This window comes from Carettochelys insculpta, chromosome 9 (assembly GCF_033958435.1).
Source record: "Carettochelys insculpta isolate YL-2023 chromosome 9, ASM3395843v1, whole genome shotgun sequence".
NCBI lineage: Eukaryota > Metazoa > Chordata > Testudines > Carettochelyidae > Carettochelys > Carettochelys insculpta.
In genome coordinates, this window is record NC_134145.1 from 13,297,255 (window position 1) to 13,320,038 (window position 22,784).

The following is a 22,784-nucleotide window of genomic DNA, read 5'->3' on the forward strand; positions in this document are numbered from 1 at the left end:
TTTTATTTTTAACAAAAACCTAGTACGAAATACATATTTGGTACATGCATGGGTGTCTGTAGGTTCAGATCCTTAGCTGGTGTAAATCAGCATGGCATAGGTGATTTACGTCGCAGGAAGATCTGGCCCATAATTTCTACCATGCTCATGGGAAGCACCTGCACACAAAGAGAAGTGTTACCCTGTTTGTTCCAGCTTCAGTGGCACATGAGGATAAAATCACGTTGTTAGGACAGGTTACACTTCCTTCATCCAGCACTCTTGTGACCTGACAGGTCCCAAACGAAGGAGTTTCCAGAAGAAAGGAAGTCTCCTGCATCCAGCTCTCCAGCCTGTCACCACTCCATGCTGCTGGTTCTGCACTCAGCTGACCCTCCTGCCTCCGACCCCACCACCTCAAGCTCTTGCAGCCCCCTTATTTCATATCCAGCCCATGCTATACTGATATCAGCCCCAGCCCCATATACAACTGGGCTACCAAGGATGGACCCCACACCCAGGGGCATCAGCCCCAGCTCCAACCCCAACCATGCCAGCTCTAGGCCCATCCGGGCTGCCAGATGAATCTCTGTCCCTGTAGGCACCAGCTCCATGGTGGAAGACAGCAGCCATTCTGTGCCACGGAGCTCAGGAAAGGAAGAGAGGAATACTTTCTACAGATAGAACTATTGGGGAATTTTAAGCAGGCCAGCTAATTTGGTTAGAAAGCAGTGTTAGCTTTCAAGAAATACCAAGAGATCATCAGCAGTCATGACTGGACTGGCCCTTTGCGGTATGTATGTATCCCTAACATCAAACTGACATTCGCTCATAGTGACTCAGTGGGAGCAGCCACTTGCCCTTCCCAAGGCATATGTTCACCTCCACCTCACTTATCAGCTGTATTATCTCATCACTTCATCCACTGCCCCTCTATTCCACCAGCCTCCCCAGCCTTTGCTGCCTCTTTGTCCACAGCTCCCACCAGCACTTCTTTGCTTTCTGCCTTTTTTGCCCCTGTGCATTGCAGAACTTCCTCTGCCCCCACATGCATTGTGAAGACACATCTTTAGCTTCCACAAAATTCCGTTCTTCTGTGCTGTCTCCAAAACACTGTTTGTACATTACAAGGCCACTGGTGAACTAAATTGTGCAAACAGTTAGTCTATTTCAGAATGCACTGATTTGTTTGATACTGTGCCCTCCCTCTCTCCACCTTATTTGCTTGTCTTATTCATCTGTTACTATTAGCCTAATTATAAACTTTTGGGAAACTGGCTGTTTGCTATGTATGTACAGCACCTAATACAGTGAAGCTTCAATAGTATTTGTGTTATGTAACAAGTGTATTGCTAACAATGAATTACCAAAATTATTTCCTACGTCATCTAGCTATCATAACAAAAGAGTAAATTAAAATCCACTAGCCCCTACACCAGAGGGATAGCTGAGTGGTTTAAGCCTTAGCCTGTTAAGGTTATGGTGGTGAGCTCAATCCTTGAGCAGGTCATTTAGGGATCTGGGGCAAATACGATTTTTTTAAAAAAAAACAAAACAAACCTGTCAGGGATGGTGCTTGGTCTGCCAAGATGGCAAGGGACTGGACTTCATGACTTCCTAAGGTCCCTTTCAGCTGTATGAGATGTATGTATGTGTACCTCCACACTAGAAATCATTGACAGAGTGGATAAACATAGCTGCCTCAGAGATCAAATGCTGTAACACCTAACACAGTGATTAGGGCACTGACCTGGGAAAATCAATGCACTGCAGAGGTATTTATCCACAGGCTAAACAATGAAATTGGCACAGGATGCTAAGGTTGTCTCATAGGGTACCATGAGAGCTTTAATAGCCTTTGTGAGCTCATCTGAAAGATACCACCCCATGTGTGCATGCAGGGCTGTTAGCTCATACTGACTCACAAGCCTTGCTTTTTATAGTACCCATTTTTTCTTAAATGTCTCTTAGTTTGACCAACTGTTGGGTTAAACAAGATCCATTCAGGTCAGTTAAAGGATCGAGACTTCTACAGAAGTCCACTGTTAGGATCAGGGGCGGGAATCAGCCAGCTAATTGCAGCTGAACTCCTTAATTGGCCAGAATGGTGTCAGAGCAGCATTGACAAGGCAGTGCTTATCAGCACTTGTGCCTGCATTTGTGATTGTCTTTGTCCCTGCCTTGTTCCTGGTTTTGGTCCTCATTGCCAGTTCCTGCCACTCTGACTCCTGGATGTTGCCTGCAGCTCTGACCACTGGGTTTGAGTGTCATGGTTCTAGTTATTAGATCTGAGTACCCACCTCCCAAGCTGTGGATGGAGGAATACTAAATATATGTCAAAGGGGATGGTGGTTTGGTTGTTTTTACTGGATAATTCAGACTGGGTATGTTCTCCCTACCTAAACTCACACTGCAGTGATAGAGCCAGGAATCAAATCTGCCTCTCCTGCACCCCTGAGCAGTGCTTTATGCACAAGACCACCCTGTTTCTCAGTTCCATGTCACTGCTATTCGCCACTGATTGAATCTGGAGTCAGCCTGCTGAACAAGAAGACTTGTTAGCCAATTAATTACCAATTCTCTGAGCAAGTCCAGTTCTAGAGAAAGAAGACTCTTTGTGTTGCTGGATATTTTTTCTATGCTGTATTTAAAAAAATAATTGCAATGATTTTTTTCTCAGAATTATTTTTCCTGTTAGGCACAGACTAGCCTTCTCTTTAACATACTAAACAACCAGAGAAGAGAGCTGTTTATCCCTCATAATACCACTAATGAACATTACTGATAGCTGCTGTACTGCTTTCTGTTTTGCACTACTGCCCTCTATTGGACCATGGATGACACAAAAGTGGAATAAACTACTGGACTTAAAAAAAAAAAAGTCTGTTTTGGGGATTAACGACCAGGGGAAAGCAGAATCTTGGTCAGAAAACTTTCTAAGGAACTCAAGACATCATTAAACTCCTTCAAGCATTAGACCTGGTCCTTAAACACTGCAGGAAACTAGTTACAGCAAAGTAAGTTACTAGGAGTTTCATCATCAGATGCATGCATGAGAGGAGAGGACTGCAGAAATCAATTCGTTGTAACAATGAAAACATGGAAAAAGGTTTGAAGTACAGCATCAGCCTCCTCGATGAGAGTTTTATATGACTGTTGATAGATACAGCAAAATGACAGACTTTATCTGAGGCTTTATTCTTCCAAACGTAACAGGAAGGAATCTTACAAAACAAAGCAGCAGAGATGTAGCTCTTTATAGACTAACAAAATGATTTATTCGGTGATGAACTTCCGTGGGACAGACCCACCTCTTCAGATCAATCTCATTTCCAATACAGACTGACATTCTTGTTACCAATCAAGGACGAGTGTCTCGGGGGCAAAAAGTAGAACAGCTCTATAGAACTTAAAAAAGTTGTTCGATTTGCACCAACTGAAGATCTGGCCTCTGGTGCCTAGTGAATGACATTGTTAGATCAAATAAAAGACAATTAAATAGTACAGTACAGTAAATAGTTTAAGAGTTCCTCTTAAAACTGGAACTCTCTGGTCCAGCAGCGTCCCTCATCCAGCAAGACCCAGGATGCTCCTGGACCAGAGAGCCGGGCAGGAGGGCAAGTGGAGCTGGCCCCCCAACGGCCCCACAGGGGGCAGCCAGGCTGGGGCCAGAGGAGGCATCCCCCAGCATTCCCATGGAGGCCTGGGGCCAGAGTGCCAGCATCTCCTGGCAGCTCTGTGGGACTGGGGAGCCATCTGTGGCAGCGAACCATGGCTGGAGGGCTGGGGAGCCACAGCCAGAGTGCCAGTGATGGCAGCCAAGGATCAGGGAGAGAGCAGCATTAACTTCCCCTGGTTCAGCAAAATCCCTCATTTGGGATCACTGAGTTCCCAAGGGTGTTGGATGAGGGAGGTGCAACCTGTAGGTGATTTGATAGCAGTCTTCAACTTCCTGAAAGGGGGCTTTAAAGAGGATGGAGACAGATTGTTCTCAGTGGTGACAGATGGCAGAACCAAGAGCAATGGTCTGAAGTTACAGTGGGAGAGGTATAGTTTGGATATTAGGAAAAACTATTTCACCAGGAGGGTGGTGAAGCACTGGAATGCATTATCAAGAGAGGTGGTGGAATCTCCATCCCTAGAGGTTTTTAAGTCCTGGCTTGACATAGTTATGGCTGTGACGATTTAGCTGGGGTTGATCCTGCTTTAGGCATGGGGCTGGACTAGATGACCTCCTAAGGTCCCTTCTGTCCCTAGGATTCTATGATTCTATGATTTCAAATAACCATCTTTATGCAACACATTATAACCATGCACATTATTTCATTGTGGTTTTGATGATGTTGGGATGTGTGCATTTTAGGTTGGGTGTGTGTTCATGCATTATTGGCAGCCTCATGCAAAACCCATCGGAGACAGTGGGTGTCTTCATTGACTTCAGCGGGCACAGGATCAGGGTCAGAATCACCAGAGGCCAGTCCATCCCAGTTACAAGACTACTGACCTCAGTGTAGTTTTAATAGGTCCTGAATCCTACCCAGCTGAATCCAGATCTTAGGTACTGTAGCCTAGGGCAGCTGTAACACAATTCTTGAGGAGACAGCACTGAATTGCTAACACATAGTGCTCCTCTAGTTCCAGTCAACTTGGACCTCTTGTTCCAGGTTGCTAATAATCATCTCTTCTGGTACTTTTCACAGTACAACCCCTCTCAAATATAGAGTATAATTACAGAATGTAGCCACATTATTATAAAACTCTGATCAAGGAGGCCGATCATGCACTTAAAATCCTCTCCCATGTTTTCGTGGTTACAGCTCGCCGGTTTTTATAGTCTCTTACTTCCGCCTGCTCTCCTCGCACAGTCAGTTGTTCAGCCACTACATACAATGCTTGACTGGTAGCAGAGAGAAAGCCGTGCTAGTCTATAGACTATCAAAACAAAAAAGCAGTCCAGTAGCTCTTTAAAGACTAACAAAATAATTTATTAGGTAATAAGCTTTTGTGGGACAGACCCACTTCTTCAGCTCACAGCCTTACCGGAACAGACTCAATATTTACTTGGCTATGGTCTGAAGAAGTGGGTCTGTCCCACGAAAGCTCACCTAATAAATTATTTTGTTAGTCTATGCAGTGCTTGGTGTTTGGACTGAAGTGCTCTCTCTTCCCAGAGGTCAGCAGAGATTGCAGACTCCCCAGAGTGCTGGCAGTGCTGCTGGTGTGGATCTGTTGTGCCTGGAGAAGGTATTTGGTTAAGCTTCTTTTTGTATAGTGGCTGAGATCTGCAGAACAGCTTCTGTCCAAAGAGCCCAGGAGAACCAGACTATGAACCGTTAAGGGAAGAACTCCCACTGGGGCTAGGGAATGCACTTTCAGAGTTTCTCACAAATGGTTCCATCAGGAAACAGAATTTTCACTCTCTTGTTCTTGCACACTTCTTGGGCTTCCTCTTTCCTTGGCTCAGCCTCCAGCAGTGGCTGGTTGTGACCATTCACCAGCCACCTTATGACTAGTGTGCCCACTAATTGTTTTCCATCGATGGGTGGAATAAATGCTGTTATGTGCTCTAAGGCATGTGCAGATGTGCATACACAGTGGCTGCAGGCGCTCTGCTAATCAGCAGGGCGGTACCTGAATCTCTCCTGGGCAGCTGCTCAAGTGCTCAGCGTACAAGGAACACTGCTTAGGACCAGTTCTGCCAGGTGGTGTTTAGTGGTGGCTACCCAGGCCCCACAAACCACCGACAGTCTGGTTGTAATGTGGAGGGGTTTGCATGTGAGGTACTGTCGTTTCCACCAGAAGTGACTTCAGTGCAGATATCTGGTCTCCCAAAGCAAAAAGGGAGTGGGAGGCAGGGAATGGGTAATTGCCAGCCCTACCTCTTCCCACCTGTCTTCCATCCACCACTCTTGAACTGTGGTGATGTGTTTGTGGTGCCTGTGTAGTTAGGACCGGGGGTACCAGACTGTGAAGCTATTGCTCACACCCATCCACCCATCCGGTGTCCACACTGGCGCATACAGCAGTGCGGCTAATTCTCATGATTTTATGAATCTTGAAAGATTTTTCTTAAAGCCCCAGCTCTTGGAGTCATGTGACCGTGGGAGACTCTCAGCTTGCCTTTTGTTTTTAAATGAAAGTTTGTAGCTTTTGTTGTTGGGAAGAAAAATGTGGAAATGTGACCCCGTCTTGGCTCAGAAACCAGAAGGTACAATACAAAGAATCCCCCTCCTTGCTCCTTTTGAAAAAAAGAAGACATGTCTTTTGAGGCCTAGCTTGTTGCTTGTGATTATTTGGGGATGGGCACTCCTGGCATTGCTTCCTTTCCTGCTGTAGGGCAAAGAGGAGCATGTTTCCCTGTGCATGCATGTATCCTGACTCACCACTATCAGCTCCTGCCACACCACGCCTTTCCTTGGAAATTCTCCATCCTACGGCTAACCAGTTCCAATGCATCTAGCTAATGATGAGACAGGAGGCTACACTAGCACGGATAAAGGAGCCCGAATATACATAGTCCATGGCCAATAGAGCATAAGAAATCTATGGGGTAGATTTTACTAGAGATTAGGTTGAGCACATCTGATTTAATCTCAGTTTGGACCTAAACCAGATGGTCTTTCCCTCCAGACAGGAGACTTTTTAATACCTCCAATGCAATGCACAGCCTAGTTGTCTCTGCCTTGCATAACCGTATGTATTGCATTCTCATGATATTTATACGGGACCAGTTCTGTGACCCGAGCTCCTGGGCATGGTCTATGTATTTCACTGGGATTCTCCAAGGTGAAGTATTCTTCAAGGGTGGCAGAGTCCGCCCCAACATCCACTTTGTATTTTTATAATAATAATTTGCAGCTAGAGCAGTGGTTCCCAAACTTTTCAGCATCACGCCCCCCTTTTTATTTTTGAGACACCCTCATGCCCCTGAACTCTTCTTCACCATCATCCAACCCCTTTTGAACAAAAAATTAAATTTGTAATTTAAAATAAACACAAAAACTTGATATAAAATGTCATTTAAAATTAAAAATAAACACAAATAGTTTTTCTTGGCCTCTTGCAGGTACCTGGTGCCAGCTGGCCAGCTGCCTGGGCCCCATACCAGCTGCCAGAGCTGCCTGTGCCAGCCACCCTCCCACCTGAGACCTGTGCTGCCAGAGCCGCCCGTCCAAGTCCCGTGCCATTAGGGCCCACCACCCGCCCACCCACTGGCCGCCTGAGACCTGCACTTCTGGGACCAGCTGCCCACCCACCAGACACCTGCCCCAGCCGTGGGCCAGCCTCCTGAGCTGCCCGCCCATGCCCCATGCTGCCAGGGCCAGCTGCCCAAGCCCAGTGCTGCCAGGGCCAGCCGCCTGCCTGCCAGCCTGAGCTGCCCGAGGGCCACACTGCTGGGGCCAGCCTCCTGAGCCCTGTGATGCCACGGCCAGCCGCCAGCTTGAGCCACCTGACCCTGTGATGCCAGGGCCAGCTGCCCAAGCCCCGTGAGTCCCGCAAGCCAGCCAGCCACCTGAGCCCCACAAGCCCCCGAGTGCCCCCCACAAGCCCAGCATTACCAGCCTTCCCCCTGCTCTTACCCATCCCCATCCCTCTCACCTGAACCAGGCACCCCAGCCCACATCTAACCCCATCCTCCTCTTTGTCTCCTGCACCCCACACTCACTCACCTTTGCAGAAGGCAGCAAGCTCCAGGTAGGTCTTCACCAACTGTCTGCTTTTTATAGTGGCTGTGCCATGTCACCCACATAAAACGGCAGGGGCTGAGAGATGGAAGCAAAGGCTAGTTCTTTCTTGGGGTGGGGGGAATGATGGGGGGGCTGGGTCACCTTGCGCCCCACCCCCACCCCCCGGAATTTCTTCACGCCCCCCAGTTTGGGAAACCCCGAGCTAGAGCTATGCGGCCTTTGAAGCAAAGCTTTTCTTACCATTAGAGGGAAAGAGGAATGCGAGCAAAACTGCCCAGGGAACTGTTCCAAAAGAACTTGCCAGTTTTTTAAAGCTAGCCATGGGACACCGCTGTCCAGTCACATTCATTTTCACAGTACATTTCCACGTCAGGAAACGTGGCAGCCTCTCACTGCAAGATCAAGAAGTGCCTGGACCCCCAGTCGAATTGCAGGGACTGAATACTTGCGTTCCAGGAGCCAGAGGCACACAGCACCATCTGGGAATCCAAGGCCTGGGTGCTCAGATTTAAGCACACAATTCATTTGGCCAGTGTCAGGTTTCAGCCTGGCTGAAAACATACACACTAAGTGAATCCTTGAACTTTCAGTCAGAGGACAGACTAAAAACGACTTAGCAGCTGTGTTATTTCTCTGCTAGTGTTCATCAGGTCAGTGGTTTAATTTGAAGGTAGGGAATTACCTATTAGAGGGGTTCTCCACCTTTTACCTTCTGAGCCCTCTCCCGCAACATGCTATAAACACTCCACAGCCCCCCTGTGGAACAATAACTGCTTTCTGCACATAGAGGCCTGGGCTGGTGTCAGAGGAGGACAAAGAGGGCAATTGACTGGGGTTCCATGCCAAAAGGGCCCCAGGAAAAAGCAGTCCTGGGGTAGTCCTGGGGAAATTCTGCAAGTTTACTATGGCTCCATGTCAGTGATGGGCAACCATGAATCTGGAGTGGGCCACATGAGTGAGCCTCCTTCACCTCAGCGTCCATAGCAGCCTGTGGCCCACTGTGGTGCCATCCATGGCCCCATGACCTGCCCCGCCCGTGCACCCTTTGCACACCGGGGAGCACTGGAACCCTGCACTTCACCCTGCTCCTTCGCCACCCCCTCAGCACTTTTGGAGCACTGTGACTCATGTGATTCATGCTCCATCTCCACTCCACTCTCTCCCTTCCCCCAGCTGGAAGGCAGCAAACGGCTGATTGTGCCATTCCAGCTGTGGAAGGGGACGGGAGGAGCAGGGCGTGAATCAAGCACTACACAGTGCTCTGAAAGCACTGGGAGGGAGGAGGAGGTGTCCTGGTGCACAAGAGGTGTGTGGATGAGGGGCCAGCTGGGGGGGTAGGGGGTCCACGGGCCACAGGTGTAGTCCCAGTGGGCCACATGCAGCCCATGGGCCAGAGGTTTCCCACCACTGCTCCAAAGGTAACGATAGCAGAATTCCCTTAGGAGTAAAAATGATATTGTTAAGTCTTTTCAACCCCATGCAGCATGGCTTTGGCTTTCTGCCCTGGCCTCAGTGAGTCTAATGCTGGGCCACTTTGGGGGCCCCCTGCAAGCTGCTCATGATCCCCCAGGGTGCCTCAGACCCCTGGGTGAGAGCCACTGACTTATTACAGCTGGACTCTGGGGGCAATGCCTACATGGGAGCCTAAACCATAAGCTATGCAATTGTGAGTCAATTTCGAAATAAGCCTTTTCGGCATGTGGCGCTGTCTAAATGGTGTACAGGTGTCGATGAGGTGTACAGGATGTCGAAACAGCGTGTCCCTCATTTAGAAAACTATTTCAAAATGATAGGCACGTTGCCCAGACACAGGGCGTCTATTTCGGGATACCGCTGTATCCCAAAATCGCTCCCGCTGTGTAGCCATAGCCTGGGTGAATTCAGAAAAACCCCCTTTGTCTCCAGCTGCTCTGTTGCTAGCTAATTGCCACTAGGTGGCAGGGTTGGCTAGCCTATTCACTGACAGCAAAACACATGAGATGACATATTTCACTTTAGCTGTTTTATTTCAGATTATCTGGCCCAAACCCTTCCCACCCCCACTCCCGGCCTCTTCTAAACTTATCGTCCTTGGCACTCTTTGCTGTAGTGCTAGTGTAACTCCAGCTATTCCCTGAAATTGTGGCCATTTGCTTTTGTTATGCAAGGTCATTGAAATATCTTGTTCCCAAGGTCGGATTAACTCTTCCCTGAACCCGGGGCTATTAGATTTTGTGAGCCCCTATGTATAAAACAAACCGATCATGTGCCATGGTGGGGGGCAGTGTTCTCCCTAACTTTCCCACCCCGAGAGGAATGCATTTGGTGGTGTAACACCTCACCTTCATACTGGTGCACATGACAAACTTCATATTGTGCGGGTGGGTTCATAGCATGGGAGGTGGCTCAGGCAGAGGGTTCAGGTGCAAGGCTGTAAGAGCTCTGGCTGGGTGTGTGGGCTCTCGTGTAGGGCCCAGGGATAAGAGGCTCAGGACTCTCCCAGCTCCCCCTCCTTGCAGCAGCACCTATGTGCTTCCCCCATCTCCCTATTATAGCTGCTCGGGGCCATTGCAGCAGAGTAGGGGTAGGGACAAGTCGGCTCACCCTGGCTGCGGCAGAGTTGGGGCCAGGGTCAGAGCCAGAACCAGGGCTGGGCTGGGCTGAGCTAAGCCACCTGGGCCACATCAGGGTTGGGGCTGGGTTGGGCCACCCCAGCTGTGGGAGGGTCAGGATCAGGCTGCCTGAGCTGCAACAGGGTTGGCCTGGGCCCAGGCCACCCTGCCTCTAGCAGGATCCAGATGAGCTAGGTGGCAGCCAGGGTAGTGAGGGATTGCTCCCTCACTGGCTGCTATGGGTCCCTGCCCTGTGCAGCCTGCTGGGGGGCCTGCACAGCCTACAGGGAGCTCAGGCAAAGGTGGCAGGGGGCAGAGCTTCCCCCATGTCTGTGAGCTGGAACTCTCACCTCCAGCCCTGCAGGGTTTGTGCAGGGAAAAGGCAGGCTGAGCCACCTCCCCCTTCTCCTGCTGGGCAGGGCTGGATTAATGTAGGGGCTTCAGTGGTTGCAGCCCAGATCTCTGCGCTAAGGGGGTCCCACAAAAACTGGACTTTTGGCAGGCCCTTTGCCTGGGCCCCAGTGTTGCAGCCCTAAGGCCCCAGAATTAATCCAGCCCCACTTGTTTCAGTCTGGTTTTCCTCCCTATGGCTGTGGATACACTAGCCCCTGCCTTTGAGAAGGGGCACGCTAATGAGCCACTTCGGCTGATGCTAATGAGGTACCGGCCTTACGATAATGGCAGTTGTGCACGTTTCGTAAGCGCTGCTGTCGGAGTGCCCACCGCCTGTGTAGCTGGGGGTCTTTCGAAAGGAACCCCCAGGCTTCGAAAGCCCTTCCCAGTTTTGGCAGCGTGCGTTTTGAAAGCAGCACTTTGGCGGCTGCCATTATATTAATGAGGTACTGCATATTCATGGCAGCACCTCATTAGCATCTGCTGAAGTGGCTCATTTGCATCCCCCTTCCAAAAGGCGGGGTCTAGTGTAGCCACGGCCTATGTGTCCAATACACCCTGTTAGTTCTTAGTATGTCAGGGATGTGCATGAAACTCAAGCCCACTGCAGCAATGCTGGGCCCTAGAGCAGAACAGTCAATGGGCCCCCTACGCACGCACAGGCTAAGCCCATGTGGGCGCAGCCTGCCCAGCAATACTTGGGTGCTGCTGTGTCTGCTCTGGTTAGTGCCCAGGGAGCTGCTGGCTGCACTGCTGGGCATCTTTGGCTAGCATTGCCCAGGCTTTCCCATGCCTACCTGGTAGGGCTGCCCACTGTCTAATCACACAAACCCAGACACCAGTGCACCCCCTGCCATGTCCCTGCCCCCTGCTCGCTCCTCCCCACTCACTTTCATCAGGCTAGGGTAGGGGGCTGGAGGCGTGAGGGGTCGGACAGGGAGTTTGGGTGGAGGAGGAGGTGAGATGGTGGTATTTACCTGGGGTGAGTCATGAAAGTGAGCGGCTCATTCCTCTGGCAGTGGCCAATGGGTGCTGTGGAGCTGGTGCTTGGGGTGGCGACAATGTGTACAGACTCCTTCCCCAAGGCTGCTGCCAAAGGGGTGTGCCAGTTGCTTTCAGGAGCTGCTGCTTTAGTCCTGCTGTGCCGCCAGTGGTGGTGGCAGGGGCTCAAGGGCCCTTTTAAATTGCTCGGAACCTGGGGCACTTACCACTCTCTCCCCATCATCATCCGGCCTGATGTACGTGACAGAAGTAGGTTTAATTCTAGAACCAGACCTCAGTCCCATCGGAGGGTCACTAAGCATTTGGAGGTGCGGATTTTGCTTTGGGCCCATTAAAGAAACTTCCACATTCAATAGTTGGAGAATTCGCTGGTGCTCAGGGGAAATGGGTCTACGGCTTCAGTTTACATCCCTCTCTGCTAACTCCCAAACACAATGAATGTGACAGGCCCCTCTGTCACACAGGCCTTTTAGCGCCGAGGATCCTTAAGACCAGAAGGATAGAAGAAGTGACGTGATTTTTACCGTTTTGCCTCGTTAACATCATTGACTTCTGCAGTAAGGTCAACATCTTGCCTGCTGGATGTGGAATGCAGCTGGCCTTTTTGGGTGGGTGAGGCTGGCTGGCTGCAGACTGATTTACAAGAAGCAGCTCTAGGCATGTTGAACTACTTCCTTCCTAACTAAGGACTGATTACGTGGCTGAGAGCTGATCTTTACACAGAGCCTGAGGCAAAAGTGGAGTGAGGTGGTCCCCATCTTTTCCAGCACTCTCAGCATGTCAGGAAAGGAGAGGGTGGCTTTGTGTCACTGGATTTCACCTGGGCAAACAGGAAATCATACTGGTTCTAGTCCCACCCTCGGCACTTCAGTGTAAAGGCAAGACTGTGGCTTTTCCTGAAGCCTTAGACATTCCTGTCATAAACAAAAAAACCCAGAAATGTAGCACTTCACAGACTAACAAAATGATTTATTTGGTGATGAGCTTTTGTAGGACAGACCTGAAGAAGTGGGTCTGTCCCATGAAAGCTCATCACTGAATAAATCATTTTGTTAGTCTTTAAAGAGCTACATTTCTGCTGCTTTGTTTTGTGGGCGTACAGACAAACACAGCTACCTCTCTGTTACTATTCCTGTCACAGTTAGTGAACACGGCAAATACTAAGTACCCCTTAATAGGTAACCCACAGGGGGGCCAAATTCAGCCAAGGTGCAAATGAGTGCAATGCTTCTTAATTTCACCAGGAGATACTTCTGCTTATACCAGGAGTAAATTACGTCTTTGGGGGCCACCGAGGCCTCAGGCAGCTCTTGCCACTTGTCTCTTTGGGTGGCGTGCCAGTGCTAGACATATGTAAACCCTCTTCCCCTGGGGCCTGAGAGTCGACTGGCTAGTCTCAAGTGGGGACAGGACCTGCCCCTACATGGGGGATTCAGCACCTTTTCTAGGAACCTACTGCCACTTGGTCTACTAGGGGGTCTGCACCTCAGTTTAAAGCTGCCCCTTCTGTACTGGTGGTTGGTCTCTAAAGCTGGGTCTACACTATCAGTAAAACTTCTGTCAACAAAACGAGGGAGTGTCCACACTACGAATGCATTCTGTCGAGAATCTGTTGAGAGAACACAAGCTTTTACCTGGCAGAGTTCTGTCTGGAGAGTTTTAGACAGAGCACCTCTGCAGACAGATTCAGTCAACAGAAAAATAGCGTAGACGCTCCAGGGGGCCCCTCTGTCGACAGGTTCACTGAGCTGCCCTATTTGCAGTGCTTCCAGGTGACTGTTCCGTTGACAGAGGGCTGGACAGTCTGGGCACTGTCTGTCACCAGAGGGCATTGACAGGGGGAGCCCGTAGTAGGTGTGGCCATGTTCCGTAGACAGAGGTTCTGTTGGCAAAACTCTGTTGACAGTGACTTCTGCAGACAGAACTTTGTAGGGTAGATCCAGCTTAAGAGGCTAATTCCCTTATTGGCCAGAAGCATGGCAATTTGCACCCCTAAATCTACAATACTGAGTCTTGGCATATGGATCACTGCAATGTTTGTTCAGTAAAACTGTGGGTTTCTAATTATATTCTGTGTATAAGATGCAACTGATCTTCAAAACACACCTACAGACCTTGATGGGGTAAAATGCCACAGCCCCTTGTCTTCCATGGATTGACACCAGCTGAGGATCCGGCCCAGGCAGTACTACCTTATACTTCGTGTCGCTGATTCATGCAAACTCTGTCCCCAGTAAAAAGCAAGCAGTCCTGGAGCACCCTAAAGACAAACAAATTTATTTATTAGGTAAGGAGCGTTCATGGGTAAGACCCACTTCTTCAGATTTGGAGCAGAATATGAATCCAGGGTTTATATAGAGTTGGGATGGGGTGGAGAGGGAAGGAAGGAAGGAGGAAGAAAAAAAGTGGGGGATCACCTGTCATTAATAGGACCAATGGAAGAAGTAAATGGTGACCTCGTGCTTTTGGGGGCCCTGTGGCGGCCACCCCAGCTGTCCTATGAATAGAATGGGGGAGGATTACCTGAGGCAATGGGCAGTGATGGGGTCACGTCCCCCCTGCACTCACCACATGGTGCCAGGAGCAGCCTGCTCCACTTCGCTCTGCCACATCCTCCAGGCCCACTGAGCCCAGCTTCTCCACAGCAGTGGAAAGAGGCCACTACTCCCTAAGGAGAGGCTCAGCAGGCTCGGAGCCTGCAGTGTGGCCAGGCAGGGTGGAGCAGTCTGCTGCTTGCACTGCCCGTGGGGTGAGTGCGGGACAAGGGGAGGTGACTCCTTGCTACTGCTGTCACTTGCTGCCCCCCACCCCAGGTAATTCCCAGCCCTGGTTGGTCAGGGAGAAGGTAAGGGGGCGGGTGGGGCCGGAGCATGGGAGGGACGAGGTCCATGACATAAGAGGTTGCTGGCACTGGAGGGGGTTGCCCTGGAACCTGCCCTGCCTTGGGACAGCCTGCTGCTCCCAGATAACCAACACGCCACAGGAAGTTTGGGTGGCCGCCATCTCTGGTCAACACCAGTAGCCTGATCTTCCTCTCCAGTCATGTACATCAAGAGCAACTCCACAGGAGTCAGTGAATTTACACCAGCGTATGGCTGAATTAAATGAGATCAAACTCCGCATTTTAGGATCAGTTATCTTCTGGGTGTAACTCCAGCAGTTGCAAGGGAGTTCCTGCACCATGGATAGACTTGGTCCCCAGTCTAAGAAAACATCTTAGCAAAATAGCTGGCTCATATATCTAGTGTAACCAACAGGGCTGGCCTGAGAAGCTTCCCGAGAGACCTGCTTGATGTTAGAGTCCCTGCTGCAGAGCAGAACCGAAACCCAGGGTTTTAATAATTCTTTCATCTGACGTTACCTCTCAGAAACATCTGTGCAAAGTTACAATGTAAACAGAGGGAAGGAGTAGGGCCTCATGGTTAGAAAGGAGAACTAGGGGGTCAGGAGGATACATGTGCATCCTATTCCCACCTCTTCCCCTGGCCCATTGTGATCCTGGGCAAGTCACCACCTTTTCATGCCTCAGTTTACCCCAGTAAAACAATAATAAATACTTCATAACAAGGCAACTCCCTGTACACAGAAGTAGGATTGCTCTGTAAAATAGAGCTAGCAATAATATTTAGAGTGGTTTTGGACCTTGATATAGACGTTGCCATATAAAATGCAAATTATTATTCACACAGTCACCAGCTGGATTTTAAAGATAGGGATGCATCAGACTCTGGCCCACTATAGTGTATGTTAAGGAACGTGAAATCACTAATTGTTCTATAGCGCACAATAAGCGTTCTGTGGCTGCTGTCAAAATGGCCCAGAGCAGGAAAACTGTAGAAGCCTAACTTTAGACACCCAAGTTTTAAACACTTTACCCCGTGTGCTAGAGGTGTGCATGACAAAGCCCATGGCAGCTGTTGAATAAGGCAGATTGTCAGAATGTCACAGAAGTCTGTGCATTTGACCACACTGCTTCTCAAACAGATTTAAGCTGTATTTGATACTCAGGCTGCTTTTCCTTGTAAGGAACGGTGCCTAGAGATTGTCCAACTATGCACACACAATCTGTTTCTCTTCCAAGACCAAGCACCATTGCTTACACACAGTTCAGGAAGCTGTGGCTGGCCTCCTGCCAACACATGATGTTATTTCCATCCAGTTGAGTTGTGTACAATATACTGGATCTGCAAGAGCAAATGCAATTAGATCCTGCTGTCATTTGAAGAGTGCAATTCCCCACTGCCCTGCCATCTTTCAAGTCAAATCTACTGGCAAAGTTTCTCGTTGCCTTATCCCAATGAAAGAGGCTGGTGAGTTCAGCTTCCCAGCTGTGCTGGATGAAGGGTTATGCCGCTATTGGGATTGCCAGAGTGCCTGCATTTTGAGTTCTTATTCAGCAGATCAGCTTGGTGTCAAGGCTCTGACACACCATGAGGATATCGGTCATCTTGTCTGGGATCTTACTCTATGGCATATATATTTAGTGCAGCTGGTACAGAGCATCAAAACCAAATCAAAGCAGGTTCATGTGGCATTGCAGGGAACGGAGCAAACTGGTGACGTTCAGGGACTGCCCAGAAGCAAAATATTTTCAAGTACCTTGTGATGCTGTTCTCCACAGGTGTGACAAGACATTGCGGTCTATGTTCACAACTGGCTGCAAGGGATTGGAATTTGATACTAGTTAAACTCCTACCTCTAGTCCATAGGTTAAAGTTAATAGTTAATAGTTCAGTGGTTAGAGCATTGGCCTTGTAAACCTTGTGAGCTCAGTCCTTGAGGGGCCCTTTCAAAGGTTTGGGGTAGGTTAGATTTCAAAAAATCTTGAGGTCCTTTCCAGTTCTACAATGTGATATAGGTTATGTTCCTGCCAACCTACTCGCCTGTGCATTGACGGACCACAGACCCCTTGGGGAATGCAGAGGATACTCCAAGAGAAAATAATTGGATGCCATACAAAAGCTTTTCCTTCACAGCTTGTGTGCTTGCTTGGCACTTTGCTACATTTTATATATTCCGGGTCAGTTCTGCTTTGCTAAAGACAAACTTAGACTGCAGATCATCAGAAGGTGGTGGAAGCATCACCATTTCCATCACATAAGAGCATGCAGACTCAGTTAAGAACATAAAAATGGCTATACTGGGTCAGATCAAAGGTCCATCTCACCCAGTATTCTGTCTTCTGACAAAGGCCAATACCAGATGTCGCAGAGGGGATGAACAGAGCATGTAATCATCAGATGTTCCCTCCCATTGCCCACTCTTGGCTTTTGACAGAATCTAGCAGCACCATCTCTATGCAACCTTGCTAACAGCCATTCATGGACCTGTGCTCCATGAATGTATCCACTTCTTCATTGATCCGTGTTAAAGTCTTATCCACAACGACTCCAAGATCACTCTCTCTCTCTCTCTCTCTCTCTCTCTCTCTCTAGTGGTAACACTAACTTAGACCCCATCATTTTATATGTACAGTTGGGATTGTTTTCCAATATACACTGTCAACACTGAATTTCATCTGCCATTCTGTTGCCCACTTTTGTGAGATCCTCTCAAAGCTCTTTGCAGTCTGCTGTGGACTTTATTATTTTAAGTAATTTTGTATCATTTGCACATTTTGCTACCTATCTGACTACTCCTTCACCTTAAACTGGACTCTGATTAGCCGTTGAGAAATATGCTTCAGGTTCCAATCCCACAGCTGCACAGGGATAATCTAGAAAACCTGCTGATTTGTTGCTACTTCAACTCCTTGAGGCCCAATTTCTGCATTCAGATACACGAGTGCCATTTCCACGAGCTTCAGTGACAGCCCCTCGTACAGAGTGAAAGATCGGACTTGTCCCCGTGAAATTTATTTTAAAAGCAAGTAAACTTTCCAGTGTGATCCTAGAAATCCTGATGTGCCAAGCTGTATCTTGTCCAGCACCCTGTGTCCTAGGTAAATATTTGGGCCTGCTGTGGCAACCCCATATGGAGAGAGAATTTGCTTCACATTGAAATGAGGCCTTTCCTGCCAAGTCAGGTTCAGAGTATCGTATAGTGACATACTGGTAGCTGTTGTGAATCACCCTCCACCATCTGGATCCTTCATAATGTAAAAGAGAAATATTCAGAGAGTATCATATACTCTAGTTCCCTTAGCCAAGTCAGGAATCCAGTTCCACTCTATTCCTGTGATTGTTCTTGTCATTCATGTGAATGTGAGAGGGACTCACACTGGAAACAAAGTTGGAGTAATTCCTAAATGGGATTTAGACATCCAAATCCCATAGATTTTCATGGTGGTTGGGACCTTCTCTCCCATTTTTGCCTTTGATTTTACAATCTAAAATGAAGATCTAAAATAATGGTGAAATTCCTTGGAACAGGAGGCAAGGAATGAAAAGGAGGGGAAAAACGGGCACTTGCTACCAACCACTGAAGTTGTTATAGAAGGATCTTGAGAATAGGGGGATGCAGAAGGTCACCAACGAGGAATTACACAGGAAGATACAGCCGAAAGAGAACCTACTGCAGAAGATTATACAACACAAGTTACAGCTACTTGGGCATATTTGCAGAATGAACAAGAAATGAAAAGTCAAGACCCTAGTGTTTGGCATAATGGACGGTTCGAATACGAGAGGAAGACCCCACAGAGAATGGCTAGATGATATAGCAGACAGTTTCTGTAGACTAGCTCTGCTCCAAAGCCACTCTGCACTGGATAGGGAAAGATGGAAGGAAACAGTGAGAAAGGCATCAGACACCAACAGGCGCCGAGCCCATGGTTGTTGATGATGATGATGATGATGATGATGACTGGGAATGGGAGAGAGATAAATGGCTAGATTATGGCTTGGTCTACACTACCAAAGTAAGTCAATTGCAGATATGCAATTCTATCTATGGCAATTGTGTAGAATCGATTTATCTGAAATTGACTCACTTGGCTGTCCTCACTGAGGAAGGTCGGTGGAAAATTTCTCTGGTTGACCTCCCTTACTCCTCACAATACTGAGAAGTATGGGGTCAACTGCCAACTCATGATAGGTTGATTTTGCTCATCCCAACTAGGCATGTGAAATCGAACCCTGAAAGATTGACCCTAAGCAGGCTGATCTTCAGGGTAACGTAGACATGGCTTAACTCTCAAAGTCCTTAGAAGTCACACAGTATTGTGACCTGGTGACTGGGGGCAGCGGGTGGCTGGACGTCGGCCCTGCCAGCCTCCACATCCCAGCCCTGGAAGAAGGCCTCTCCCTTGCTCTCCACCAGGTTGTGGAGTGTGCTGCACGCACCCACAACCTGGGAGATGTTGGTGAGCCCTGCATCCAGGCGGGTCAGGAGACACCTCCAGCGCCCTTTGAGGTGGCCGAAAGTGCGCTTGACCACCTGGCACGCATGGTTCAAGTTCGTGTTGAACCGCTCCTGGCTGGCTGTGACATCGCCCATGTAGTGGTGCATGAGCGAGGGCCGGAGGGGGTACACCGCGTCTGCGATGAGGCAGAGGGGCATGGTGGTGTCCCCCACAGGGATCTCCCGCTGGGGGATGTAGGTCCCCGCCTCCAGCCGGCGGCACAGGCCCCAATTTCTGAACACCCGAGCGACATGGGTGCTGCCAGGCCAGCCAACATAAATGTCCAAGAAGCGGCCCCGGCTGTCCATCAAGGCCTGGAGGACCACGGAATGGTATCCCTTCCTATTCAGGAAGCATCCTCTGCTGTGCTCCGGGGCACAGATGGGCATATGGGTCCCATCTAGGGCCCCAAAGCAATTTGGGAAGCCCAGGCTGGCAAACCCCGCGATGGCGGCATCCAGGTCCCCAAGCCGCATGAGCCTGTGGAGGAGCAGGGCATTGATTGAGCAGACGACCTGCAGGGGAAGGACATGAGAGAGCACTGGTGAGGAGTGTGCAGGGTGTGTCTGGCTCTCACCCCAGGGCTCCCCCCCACAACAGGGTTCCCCCCCTCCCCATAGGGTTCCCCCCACCTGGGTCCTCTTACCTCCATGAGGACAGCCCCGACGGTGGCCTTGCCCACGCCAAACTGCTGCACTACGGATCGGTAGCTGTCTGGAGTGGCCAGCTTCCAGACAGCGATGCCGACCCGTTTCTCTACTGTCAGGGCACGTCGCATGGGGGTGTCCTGGTACTGTAAGGCAGGGTGAGCCACTGGCAGAGCTCCAGGAATGTCTGCCAGCTCATCCGGAAGTTCCAGAGCCAGCGGTCGTTGTCCCACTCGCTGAGCACCAGCCGCTTCCACCAGTTCGTGCTCGTGAGGTATCTCCACAGCCGGCGGCGTGTGCGGCGGGGGGGGGCTGGGATGGCAGCTGCTTCCTCATCCCCTGGGGGCAGCTCATCTTCCTCAAATAAAAGATGGTCAGATGCCTCCTGCATGGCACTGAACAGGGCAGCCACTGGTCCTCCAGGGGCGGGTGTGTGGGCCTCTGGCTGCTGCTGCTGCTGCTGCTGCTGGAGGTCCATGCTGCTTCCATGGGGTGTGTGCTTGTGGCTCTGCAGACCGTCTGCCGTGCAGGCTGAGTGTGTCTGGGAGGGGGCCCTTTAAGGGAGCGGCTTGCTGTTGCCCTGGAAGTGCTAGTCCGCCCTGTGACCCTGTCTGCAGCTGTTCCTGGCACCCTTATTTCGATTTGGGCCGCTTTTGTGTGTAGATGCTCCCCTGCAGTGCCTATTTCGATGTAGTGCTGTCCAACGTCGACGTTGAACGTTGATGGCACCAGCCCTGGAGGATGTGTAGACGCTATTCATCGAAATAGCTTATTTCAATTTCAAATAAGCTATTTCGACGTAGCATCCCAGTGTAGACGTAGCTAAAATGAGTTAGTGTTCGTGTTTTCTAAAGGCAACAAACTTTGTTTTGAACACAGTAAACTGCTCTGACTGATTAAATTAAAATAACGGCTTTGTTTCAGTGAGTTTATATGTAGTAATATGGAATGATTTTTTTGAAGATCTTGAGAGTATATTTAAAGTATAAAATCAGCTTAGAAATACCAACGAAGAAAATAGAAAACCGAGAAGGCCTGCACCATAAATTCCATAATATTTAATATTGTATTCAGCTGAACAACTGACTTGCCCTTACTACAGAGTCTTTGCACATCAGTCTTTGACAAACGTCAGGGTATGTAAAAAAGACCTGTGACTGACATGTTTTATCTCCAAATTTAGTGCTTTCAATTAAGTACCTTCTGCACGTCCAGTCTTCACAGCCTGGCTTGCTCCATTTTATTTAGAAAGAAATTTTAGAAGAGTGTTTCCCCCGCCCCCATGCCATTTGCTACATGTAGGTTCAGGGATTTGGCTGGAAAGAGTGAGCAGAGAGAAGAGGGAGTCAGGCAGTAGGCAGGGAACAGGTCTGGACTGGAGTATGCGCAGGGCCACAGGCTGGGGAGCTTGACTCCCCAAGCAGCAGCTTTGTGCACTGCCCATGGCAGACAGCCACTCCTCCTCCACCTGTGCAGCAACTTTCCCCCCTTTGCTCCACAAATAGCAGTCAGGAGATAACAGGCAGCTGTCACCATTGGGAGGCTTTTCTCACAGAAGTCCAATTTGGTGAGTGAACCACACAACCATCCTTTCAGTCTACCAAAAGTGCATTCAGCTCTTGTTCTGCATTGGCTGAGCCAGACATTGAATCTTTCCTGGATGCTGGGATGGCTGGCATGTGACTTCATGGGCTAGAGAAGCAAAGGGAGAAGTCAGGCCCCCCCACAAGTGCTACCAGCATTCCGACATGACCAATGGACACCCACCAGCTAGGAGAGAAGGTCCCTACTTGTAGGTTTCTGAAAAGTCCTGTATTCTTACAGATGAGAATGTCATGCATCTTCACTGACATTACCATGGGCTGGAGAGGGAAGTGTCCCCGGTGATCCACCAGTGCCACGGGAAAGCAGCCCTTTCTGTTGATCTGGTCTTGTGCCAAAATAGGATGTGCATGCTCTCAGTTGTTCCACCACAATTAGGGAACCCATAGTTGCAAAGCTATTCAATATGTCCTGCACATTGCTGAGTCCTGTGCAGCAGGAGACAATTAACGGCCCTGCACGCTTGTCTGAATTTGACCCCCAGAGTGGATTCTCCCACTCCAAAACAACTTCCTACTACTGTTTGGTAGGAATCCAGCATTACCAGTTTCCATAGTGTGACCACCACTTGCTTCCCTGCTGTCAGTTTGGTGTCTCTGCACTGGATAGCTGCAATGAGCTTGGTGCACAGAGCCAGGAACGTGGCTTTGTGCATCTGAAAGTTTTGTAGCCAGTCCTTGTCATCCTAAACCTGCATTACAACATGATCCCGCTGGCTAGTGCTCATTTCTCAGGCCCAGAAGCAGGGCTCCACCATCCGCAGCTGCTCTGGGAATGCCAACAAGAACCATGGATTGGTTTGTGCTGTGTCCCACACAAAGGTGAAAATAACTTAAAATTTCTTACAGGTACTGTCCTATTGCAAGCCGGGTCCCTGCCAACTCTCTAAATAGCTCCCTGCTGGCTTTTGCCGCAACTCAGCCAGCCCTTGCTGGTGCAGCACTCCAGGGAGCACCTGCTTACTTTCACCTCTCATGCTGTAGCAGTCTGCCGTCCGAGAAATGGTCACATTCCCTGCTTTCGGCAGAGAGGGCAGACAGCGACAAGTCCGAGGTGGGCTTGTGGGAAGTCAGAAATAGGTGTGAAAATTATGGACTAGATATGACATGGAATTAGAAAGACCATATTTCCCCCAAAGAGAAAACACGACAGGCTGGTCCTCCCCGCATCCTAAGGGGCAGCCCAATGCCTCCCTGCAGACCCCACACTCACCTCCACCACACCTGGGCCAGCCTGAGCCCTCTTTGCCTCCTGCCCACGAGGGGCCAGCCTGAGATCCCCCTCCCAACTGGTGCCTGGAGCTGGCTCAAGCCCTCCTACTCTCACTGCCAGGCTGCGATCTCCCCCCGCCCACCCATCATCTAGGTTCCCCTGCCATCTGCCCACATATAGGGCTAGACACCCGCCAACCCACAACCTGCCTTCCCCCCAAAACCCCATTTCTCCCTGTGCTCAGGGCTGGTCCTCTGAGCCCTCCTACTGCCTGCCTGCAGGGCTGGTGGGCTGAGCCCCACCCACCACCTCGTATCCCTGTGTGGGG

The 22,784-nt window shown here is 49.7% G+C and overlaps 1 long non-coding RNA gene across 3 annotated transcripts in view; it reads right to left on the reverse strand.

Moving 5' to 3' along the window:
* Positions 1-22,784, reverse strand: part of LOC142017975 (uncharacterized) — a 75,484-nt gene continuing 52,700 nt past the window's right edge. For 2 of the 3 annotated variants that reach the window (XR_012646638.1, XR_012646637.1), the window contains 3 exons: positions 13,768-13,913; positions 7,650-7,742; positions 1-158 (listed from right to left, as the gene is read on the reverse strand). This is a non-coding gene — a long non-coding RNA (uncharacterized LOC142017975). Of the gene's footprint in view, positions 3,438-7,649; positions 7,743-13,767; positions 13,914-22,784 lie in introns of all 3 variants that reach the window. The other variant, XR_012646639.1, reaches the window with a different exon arrangement.